The following is a 9,721-nucleotide window of genomic DNA, read 5'->3' as shown; positions in this document are numbered from 1 at the left end:
CCTCGGAATCTCAATGCAATCCAATGAGCCACGTCACGCACCCTCTTGCCCTGGGGGCATTTCTCATATTCGACCTACCCACCCGTTGGGCAGAGCCTCTGATTAATCGTCGCGTTGGATTCCGTACAGCGCTTAGGCGCGAAGAGCCCCTGCGATTGGCCACGGCGGACCGGGTCGGTCGCGTCCGACCAATGCAACGTCACTAACATCAGCGTCACGTGGCGCGCGCCGACCAATGAACGCGAGGGCCGGCGCGCAAGCGGTCTAGGAATTGCGAAAGGGGGGGAGGGGAAGTAGTGGAAGGAGGGGCCCCCCGTGCGTTGCCTTTTTCCGCGGTTCTCGTTCGCGCTGAGGGGAAGGCGGCGAGCAGGCGGAGGCGGCCGAGGAGACGACGACGACGAGAACGACGACGCCAGAGGAGGAGGAGGAAGAAGGACGGAGGGACGCGGAGACAGGGGAACGTGGCAGGCGCGCGGCCACGGCAGCGCGGGGTGAGTTGAGCGGGCGAGGTGTCTCCGACCCCGGCCCGCTCGCCCTTCATTACCCCCCTCGCTACCCCCGCGGTGCCTCCCGTCTCGCCGCTCCCTCACACACTCGCGTTATCTACTCTCCTCCATTACCTCGTTACCTACCCCCCCCACCACCACCACCCTTCGTGATGTTACCGTTTCGTTACCTCGATGCCCGTGCGGTTATGTCGACGGTGGTCTCCGTCACTGCGCCTTCGCTCGGCCTTGCGTTCGCGCTCGTTGCCGTGTGCCGCTACTGCAGAGCCCGTCAACCCCCTTGTCGGTGCTTCAGACCTTTATTGGTCACTCCGTGCCCGGTAGCAATCTCAACGTTCATCCGACAAAGTCCCATCGCAAGGGAGGAACACAAACAAATAGTTTAAACATTTTCTTGGCCCGTATTGAAGCGGCTGTACGCCGTTTGGGCCTGAACTCCATTTCCCTGTACACGACAATGCCGTGTGGGTGGACGGCTATGCACGACCAAGTGTCTCACCACCAGTGTCTCTGTACCAGTGTCTTACTACCCAGTGTCTCACTACCCAGTGTCTCACTACCCAGTGTCTCACTACCCAGTGTCTCTGTACCAGTGTCTTAGCTACCCAGTGTCTCTGTACCAGTGTCTTAGCTACCCAGTGTCTCACCACCCAGTGTCTTAGCTACCCAGTGTCTCACTACCCAGTGTCTCACTACCCAGTGTCTCTACCAGTGTCTTAGCTACCCAGTGTCTCACTACCCAGTGTCTCACTACCCAGTGTCTCACTACCCAGTGTCTCTGTACCAGTGTCTTAGCTACCCAGTGTCTCACTACCCAGTGTCTCACTACCAGTGTCTCTGTACCAGTGTCTTAGCTACCCAGTGTCTCACCACCCAGTGTCTTTGCTACCCAGTGTCTCACTACCCAGTGTCTCACTACCCAGTGTCTCTGTACCAGTGTCTTAGCTACCCAGTGTCTCACTACCCAGTGTCTCACTACCCAGTGTCTCACTACCCAGTGTCTCTGTACCAGTGTCTTAGCTACCCAGTGTCTCACTACCCAGTGTCTCACTACCCAGTGTCTCTGTACCAGTGTCTTAGCTACCCAGTGTCTCACTACCCAGTGTCTCACTACCAGTGTCTCACTACCAGTGTCTCTGTACCAGTGTCTTAGCTACCCAGTGTCTCACCACCCAGTGTCTTAGCTACCCAGTGTCTCACTACCCAGTGTCTCACTACCTTGTGTCTCTGTACCAGTGTCTTAGCTACCCAGTGTTTCACCACCCAGTGTCTCTGTACCGGTGTCTTAGCTACCCAGTGTCTCACTACCAGTGTCTCTGTACCAGTGTCTCTGTACCAGTGTCTTAGCTACCCAGTGTTTCACCACCCAGTGTCTCTGTACCAGTGTCTTAGCTACCCAGTGTCTCACTACCAGTGTCTCTGTACCAGTGTCTTAGCTACCCAGTGTCTCACCACCCAGTGTCTTAGCTACCCAGTATCTCACTACCCAGTGTCTCTGTACCAGTGTCTCTGTACCAGTGTCTTAGCTACCCAGTGTCTCACTACCCAGTGTCTCACTACCAGTGTCTCTGTACCAGTGTCTCTGTACCAGTGTCTTAGCTACCCAGTGTCTCACCACCCAGTGTCTCACCACCCAGTGTCTCACCACCCAGTGTCTTAGCTACCCAGTGTCTCACTACCCAGTGTCTCACTACCCAGTGTCTCACTACCCAGTGTCTCACCACCCAGTGTCTTAGCTACCCAGTGTCTCACTACCCAGTGTCTCACTGCCCAGTGTCTCTGTACCAGTGTCTTACCTACCCAGTGTCTCGCTGCCCAGTGTCTCGCCGCCCAGTGTCTCGCCACCCAGTGTCTCTCTACCCAGTGTCTCTCTACCCAGTGTCTCTCTACCCAGTGTCTCTCTACCCAGTGTCTCTCTACCCAGTGTCTCACCACCCAGTGTCTTAGCTACCCAGTGTCTCACCACCCAGTGTCTCTCTATCCAGTGTCTCACTACCCAGTGTCTCACCACCCAGTGTCTCACCGCCCAGTGCCTCGCTGCCCAGTGTCTCGCCGCCCAATGTCTCGCCACCCAGTCTCTCGCCACCCAGTGTCTCTCTACCCAGTGTCTCTGTACAAGTGTCTTACTACCCAGTGTCTATTTACCCAGTGTCTCACTACCCAGTGTCTCACTACCCAGTGTCTCACTACCCAGTGTCTCACTACCCAGTGTCTCACTACCCAGTGTCTCAACACCCAGTGTCTCAACACCCAGTGTCTCAACACCCAGTGTCTCAACACCCAGTGTCTCACCACCCAGTGTCTCACCACCCAGTGTCTCACCACCCAGTGTCTCACCACCCAGTGTCTCACCACCCAGTGTCTCACCACCAAGTGTCTCACCACCAAGTGTCTCACCACCCAGTGTCTCACCACCCAGTGTCTCACCACCCAGTGTCTCACCACCCAGTGTCTCACCACCCAGTGTCTCACCACCCAGTGTCTCACCACCCAGTGTCTCACCACCCAGTGTCTCACCACCCAGTGTCTCACCACCCAGTGTCTCACCACCCAGTGTCTCACCACCCAGTGTCTCACCACCCAGTGTCTCACCACCCAGTGTCTCACCACCCAGTGTCTCACCACCCAGTGTCTCACCACCCAGTGTCTCACCACCCAGTGTCTCACCACCCAGTGTCTCACCACCCAGTGTCTCACCACCCAGTGTCTCACCACCCAGTGTCTCACCACCCAGTGTCTCACCACCCAGTGTCTCACCACCCAGTGTCTCACCACCCAGTGTCTCACCACCCAGTGTCTCACCACCCAGTGTCTCACCACCCAGTGTCTCACCACCCAGTGTCTCACCACCCAGTGTCTCACCACCCAGTGTCTCACCACCCAGTGTCTCACCACCCAGTGTCTCACCACCCAGTGTCTCACCACCCAGTGTCTCACCACCCAGTGTCTCACCACCCAGTGTCTCACCACCCAGTGTCTCACCACCCAGTGTCTCACCACCCAGTGTCTCACCACCCAGTGTCTCACCACCCAGTGTCTCACCACCCAGTGTCTCACCACCCAGTGTCTCACCACCCAGTGTCTCACCACCCAGTGTCTCACCACCCAGTGTCTCACCACCCAGTGTCTCACCACCCAGTGTCTCACACCCAGTGTCTCACCACCAGTGTCTCACCACCCAGTGTCTCACCACACCCTGTCTCACCACCAGTGTCTCACTACCCAGTGTCTCAACCCAGTGTCTCACTACCCAGTGTCTCAACACCCAGTGTCTCAACACCCAGTGTCTCAACACCCAGTGTCTCACCCAGTGTCTCACCCCCAGTGTCTCACTACCCAGTGTCTCTCTACCCAGTGTCTCACTACCAGTGTCTCTGTACAATTGTCTCACCACCCATTGTCTCACCACCCAGTGTCTCACTACCTAGTGTCTCACTACCCAGTGTCTCGCTACCCAGTGTCTCGCTGCCCAGTGTTTCGCCGCCCAGTGTCTCGCCGCCCAGTGTTTCGCCGCCCAGTGTCTCGCCGCCCAGTGTTTCGCCGCCCAGTGTCTCGCCGCCCAGTGTCTCGCCGCCCAGTGTCTCGCCGCCCAGTGTCTCGCCGCCCAGTGTCTCGCCGCCCAGTGTCTCGCCGCCCAGTGTCTCGCCGCCCAGTGTCTCGCCGCCCAGTGTCTCGCCGCCCAGTGTCTCGCCGCCCAGTGTCTCGCCGCCCAGTGTCTCGCCGCCCAGTGTCTCGCCGCCCAGTGTCTCGCCGCCCAGTGTCTCGCCGCCCAGTGTCTCGCCGCCCAGTGTCTCGCCGCCCAGTGTCTCTCTACCCAGTGTCTCGCCGCCCAGTGTCTCGCCGCCCAGTGTCTCGCCGCCCAGTGTCTCGCCGCCCAGTGTCTCGCCGCCCAGTGTCTCGCCGCCCAGTGTCTCGCCGCCCAGTGTCTCGCCGCCCAGTGTCTCGCCGCCCAGTGTCTCGCCGCCCAGTGTCTCGCCGCCCAGTGTCTCGCCGCCCAGTGTCTCGCCGCCCAGTGTCTCGCCGCCCAGTGTCTCGCCGCCCAGTGTCTCGCCGCCCAGTGTCTCGCCGCCCAGTGTCTCGCCGCCCAGTGTCTCGCCGCCCAGTGTCTCGCCGCCCAGTGTCTCGCCGCCCAGTGTCTCGCCGCCCAGTGTCTCGCCGCCCAGTGTCTCGCCGCCCAGTGTCTCGCCACCCAGTGTCTCGCCACCCAGTGTCTCGCCACCCAGTGTCTCGCCACCCAGTGTCTCGCCACCCAGTGTCTCGCCACCCAGTGTCTCGCCACCCAGTGTCTCGGAACAATTCAGACCTTATTGGCCACCCTGTGCCCATTATACATCTCAGCGTTCATCCTACAAAGTCCCATCACAAGGGCGAAACACAAACATAGCCAAGCCCGAATGTTGTTGGCTGAATCTAAACGGATGTATGCCGTATGGACCTGAAGACTCATTTCCCTCTACAGAATACGTGTACACCGCATGTGTGTTGGCAGATTTGATACGATACCCTTTTTGTTAAGCCAGGTTTTAGCTCCCGTCACGAGCACGCGTTACCCCCGCTCGTTACTATTAATTACCTCGTTACAATCAAGTTACCTCTAGCTATTTCAACCACCTTTAAACCCCCCTCCAGCCACTCGTAGCCACTGATTAGCAGCCATGCCCCCCACTTTATTTATCTCTTCGATATCCCGCGTCACTTCCCCTTGGCATCCCTTTGCTCACTCCTTGTAACCCTGCTACGTTACCCTTAACTGCAATGGTAACCGCGGTGATAATGAAGCGGTTGAGGTGATTTAAAAGCAATCCCAGGGGCGTGGTCGCTAGTTTATAGGGCGATCGTTGTTACTCAATCGAGTGAATCTGTGGAATCCACACAGTACAGAAGCTGCAATGTGAATCCACGTAGTTTATTAACACGGGACTAATGTTATCCACAATAGAGGTTTTTTGGGGTTGGATAGCTTAAATATAAATGTGTCGTTCAACCCGTCACCACCCGACACAGCCAATTAGTAAGGCTTGTCACGTAACAGTTCCTTACTTGCACAGCAACTCCGGTGTGTTGGATGGTAAATCCACATATTAAATCTGGCTGTCGCCTGATGATGCTAGTTGTAATTACTGGCGAAACGTCGTACTCGAATTGTAAATGTTGTGGAATTACTCTCCAACACCGGTGTGCTGTACTAGTAACAAATTGGCATGTTCTGTTTACGTGACAAACCTTACCAATTGGCTGTGTCGGGTGGTGGCGGTTTTAACGACACATTTATATTTACGCGATCTAACCCCCCAAAAAAACTTCTGTTGTGAATCCATGTAATAATTAACGTTGATGTCAATCTGCGGAATCCACTGTGAACGGTTATAGAATCTATGCGCGAATCTTACAGTACTCATGTGGTCATCTGTAAACTATCTACAGGTGGTGTTTATAGTACCGTGGAGTGAAATGCATAATCCTGAGGATATGAATCTGCAGACTTTACAGTGGTGACATCTCTATACACTACACTTGTTTTTTTAAAACGGTTGCTGAGCATAGGTCCAAAACGTCAAGCGGCCAGAAACAAGCAGCCCTATCATAGTTGTAATGGATAAAGCGTTTATGCATTTCTTCAGAAATTAACGAATAAAGTTCATAGGAACGCGCTCACCACGATATGGATAGAGTGGTGTGCAAAGGGGGCGACTGGCCGTGACAAGACGATTGACTCGGTGAGTGTTGGATCATCAATGGAGTTCTCATCTTATGTAAACAAAATCGACTTAACTTTCAAGCCAAACTGTTAGACATTGAAACATCAGGTACAGCGAGGTTAGGAACTGGGTGTGCTCCACCCTAGATGGCAACAGTGTTCCAACTTTGGCCATAGGGGCCATCCATTTAGTACGTACGCATGGAGGGGGTTGACCCAAATGCGTACGCTTGCGTATGGGGGTCTACTGACAATGTACGTACGCATAGGAAACGGGGGGGGAGGGTGTGAAGCTTCGATAATAATTTGTCTGCATTGGCCTTCAAATGAGTTAGATAATCCGGCGGTGGACTATCTGTTGCTTAAACACGTTCATATTATGAATCCTTGATCGTTTCTTGCGTGGATTAAATATCGGCCGGGAGGGGGGAGGGGTTAAGTCTTGACAGATTTTTGCGTACGTACTAAATGGATGGCCCCATACTGTATTTGTCGTTTGTATAGGAGTCGCAGCCAATAAGTAAGGGTTGTCACGTAAACAGAACGTGCCAATTCGTTACTAGTATAGCACACCGGTGTGTTGGAGAGCAAATCCACAACATTTACAACCTTACTAATTGGCTGTGTTGGGTAGTGGCGGGTTTAACGACACAATTATATTTACGAAATCTAACAAAACACCTTATGGATGATATTGGTCGCGAAAGCTTGCGTGTTAAACTAGGAATCACAATTGATTTGGAGTTAAAGAAGGATATGGTACGGAAAGGAAAACCATGCTTCTTGAACGCCTCCTTTAGTAGATTTGGAATATAGTTCAGCCATTCCTTGACAGGTCAGATGAGATTGTGTAAATATAATCTGCTGTGGTGTGAACAATCAAACCTGCAGTAAAACCTCTCAAAGAGACTAATTGGGGAAAGCCTTTCCTGTTATTTGGGGTGTACTGAAACTAATTGATAATTGCGGACGTAAAATGACATTTGCACGTGATTAACTTGACTAAATAATTGCAAGTAAATGTTGAACAACATTTTGTGTGATGTAATCCGAGTTCCCATCGCCATGAAGCATAGGTTACAAAGCTGAGATTCACTGGCTGTATCATGCGAAAGAGATGTTATGATGCATTTAAAGAGTTTATTTTGTTGCATTTGTGAAACCTGTTTAAATGAATGTAGAGCACATGGTGTCCAACAGCATGTACACGGAATTATACACAATAGATAAGTATATAACTTTTTTAATTGCGAGTGCGCATAGCCTACCACTCAAAGGTTAATTTGCGCACTACCACTGTTCAGGTAGTTTCTTTTTTAATTGACGACCAGAGCGGCAAATGTAGGGAAAAAAAACTGAATATTTGGCACCACTCTCGCTCAAGAGTTCTATCCAATCCTCGGCCATTTTTTCGTCCAATCGCAGACCTGCCTTGGGTGTCAGTTGATGAAATCTGAAGGATTGTCCACCCCTCTTTAGTTTGTGTATGTTAGGGGGTTATGGCCAAGCATTGGAAAGCATTCGGGAGGACATCCACCAAAGGAGATGGAGCGATGAGATCAGTTCACCTGCATGTGGATTGTTGTTTCGCAAGTTCGTGAGAGGGTGCGGGTGACCTTGGAGGTCATCATCTAGCAGTGGATTAGTCACGGCTGGTGATAATGATGGCGTGGGTTAGCGTTTGGGTTATGGCTTCAGGGTTTGGGGGTACGGTTACGGACCGCAGTAAGTAACATTGTTTTTCTTACCACTTAGTTATAGGGACAGTAGTCTTCACTTTTATCTAATTTTGGTAACCTTTCCGACTTGCTCCGACTTCCGGCTTTGCTTGAGTCGGACTTGAATGTTTTTCCTGTGATGCCGACTGAATTTACAAACTGTGTAATGTTTACGAAGGTTAAGCATTGGCATGGAGAAGTGTGGTTGATACACGAGGGTTATCTCACCGCAAACAAAATAAGCATCAGCCTGTGGCCATTCTAGAGTGATGTTTGCCAATAGCATTGGGCCTCTGTGAACAAACTTACTGGTTTAGACTTTGGGTCCTCGGCCACAGTGTGGCCTGTGAAATAAATGCCACTGGGTTTTCTAGCATTTGTGGATTAGCTAGAACCCTTTACGAACACGGGAGCAGGGGGGGGGCCTTTCAGCCAATACGGTGCGTGTGGTTCTATAGGCTTTGTGACGAGCGCTCCGCTCCGCCGACTTTAATAATTGATGTGAATCGCCTCTTCCCACGTGTGGACGAGAGGTGATGGGCGGGGGCTTGGTAACGTCAAAATCGCTGTCAGCCGCATCGCGCTGGGCGTGGCTTGTAGGGGGTTGCCTGCCTTCGGGACGGTGGGTGTGGGGCGTGGCCACTGTTTTTAAAGGGCCCGAAATAATCAACCAGCCAATGAATTACAGATGTTGGTTGTTTAAGCGACTTAACTATTCATCCGAGCATTCGTTGTGACTAAATCAAGGTGATAGCAGGACGAGGGGACCTCCTGCCCACAGCATCATTTCACAGGACCCATGGCTACATTAGGCCGACCACTTCACAAGGCCCCGCAACCGATATTTATCCCTGGCTGAAAGCATCTTCTCAGCTGTACGAACCGGGTACGAGAGGGGGGGGAGCATTTTAAACCTGAAAGCAGTTTATTATTTTGGCACACTCGGTACCATACTCTGCCGTCTTTCAGGTGTTCGGTTAATGTGTGGCTCGCCAAAGGTGTTTAAAAACCCCAAAAGTCATATTAAGCTCTCGGTTAAAGACAAGGTTTCCCAACCCTGGTCTACAGTCACGTGAACTTATGGATTTTGTCGTGGTGTGATGCGATACAATCTGCATTGATGTCCAGTACATCACACATCACCGCCATGGCCAATTAAACCCCCCCCCCCTTCCCGCACACCGGTGCACAGTTCACTGTGTGTTTTGGTGTTGCTCAGTGTAGACGTTCACAAATGGGACCTCCGTCACATACGGTCACGTGTTCTTAATCTCGTGTACATTCGTTTTACTTTAAATCACGTCGGCGCGTTTCACCGTGTTCGGAGAAACTTGCGCTTTATTTGCCCCGTCACCTGTGTGTGCACGATGCTCCGACTGTCATATTTGATTGATGTTCTCATATCTGACCTTTTCACACATCTGCCTACACCTGGTCCCCAAGCGAGTTGGTTGCGTGATTGCATCGCATTTGTTTGTGCAAAGCCACACGAATATAACATCATTCTAAGTCCCATCGGTCTATGGTATTTCCAGGCTTGTATTATTTAACCAACGACAATTAAGTAGACACTGGGCTGGTTTCGTGCTTTAGAAGCTCATCAGCAGTCGGGCATGGTAAAAAAATGCTGATGGGTTGGCAGATATTATTTGAGTGTCCATTATTGGCAAGAGCGCTTGGTATTGTTTTCTGTCTTGAAGGCATGTGGTGTACAGTGTGAACTATGAAATATTGTAGACTGGTGACGTGAATCCATAGGGTAGTAACTGTAGATGATGGTGCAGTGAATATAGTATTTG

At 52.2% G+C, this 9,721-nt stretch overlaps 1 protein-coding gene across 2 annotated transcripts in view; it reads left to right on the top strand.

Moving 5' to 3' along the window:
- The first annotated feature begins 297 nt into the window (after window positions 1–297).
- Window positions 298–9,721, top strand: part of LOC133352413 (guanine nucleotide-binding protein G(I)/G(S)/G(T) subunit beta-1-like) — a 60,022-nt gene continuing 50,598 nt past the window's right edge. The window contains exon 1 of one of the 2 annotated variants that reach the window (XM_061568037.1): window positions 298–491. The gene's annotated coding sequence lies outside the window, so the exon portion shown is untranslated. The remainder of the gene's footprint in view (window positions 492–9,721) is intronic. The other variant, XM_061568035.1, reaches the window with a different exon arrangement.

This window comes from Lethenteron reissneri, chromosome 40, assembly GCF_015708825.2.
Source record: "Lethenteron reissneri isolate LAM-NWPU_2019-01 chromosome 40, ASM1570882v1, whole genome shotgun sequence".
NCBI classification, from domain to species: Eukaryota; Metazoa; Chordata; class Hyperoartia; order Petromyzontiformes; family Petromyzontidae; genus Lethenteron; species Lethenteron reissneri.
The sequence above is the reverse complement of the archived record's forward strand: the minus strand, read 5'-3'. Positions and strand labels throughout refer to the sequence as shown.